This window comes from Egretta garzetta, unplaced genomic scaffold, assembly GCF_000687185.1.
Source record: "Egretta garzetta isolate BGI_Z169 unplaced genomic scaffold, ASM68718v1 scaffold888, whole genome shotgun sequence".
NCBI classification, from domain to species: domain Eukaryota; kingdom Metazoa; phylum Chordata; class Aves; order Pelecaniformes; family Ardeidae; genus Egretta; species Egretta garzetta.
The window spans coordinates 80,405-81,225 of NW_009260628.1; positions in this window are offsets into that span (position 1 = coordinate 80,405).

The window sequence follows — 821 nt, forward strand, 5'->3', positions numbered from 1 at the left end:
GGAGCTTGGGCTCTGGGGTCCCCCATGACCGTGGGGACCCCCGTGACCCTGGGGAGCTGTGGCTGTGGGGACCCCCATGACCGTGGGGACCCCTGTGTTTGTGGGGATCTGTGACCATGAGATCCCCCATGACCGTGGGGACCCCCATGACCATGGGGACCCCCGTGGCTGTGGGGATCTGTGACCATGGGGACCTCCATGACCGTGAGGAGCTGTGGCTGTGGGGACCCCTGGCAGGACCCTTCTGCAGGGGGTCACAGCAAGCCCCAGGCAGGGCAGGAGTGCTGCTTAGGGGGCCCCCACGGTAGCAGAGGAGGGCAGGCAGAGCAACCCTCCCCACCAACGGCAGGTCCTTGCATGCTGGGACCTGCCAGCGCAGGCCAGTGTCCCCGTACCACGGGTGAGGGCAGCTGCAGCCTTGCTTCACCCTCTGCCTCCTCCTGAGCAGCTCCTGTGGGCTGGTGGCACCACGCAAGAGAGGGCAGAAGCCAGCCTGGGCACCCCGGCATTGGGGATGGCCCTGCTCTCCCGGGAAGGGGGACACTGCAAGAAAGCAGCAGCAGCTGCCAGGGGCACAGGAGGGGACCGTGACTCACCCCAGGAGAGCCTGGCAGGGAGGGAGTAGTGGCAATGGAGACACCAGCTCTCCAGCTGTTCCCTGGCACAGGAGAGGAGCACACAGATCCAGATGTCAGGATCTGACCCTCCCAGCCACCGCAGCCCTGAGTTAAGAGGCAACAGCCCCACACCCCCACTGAGCTGAGTGAACAGTCGGCCGGGGACCATAGGAAGAAGGCACCTGCACCCCCGGGGGCCAGAGC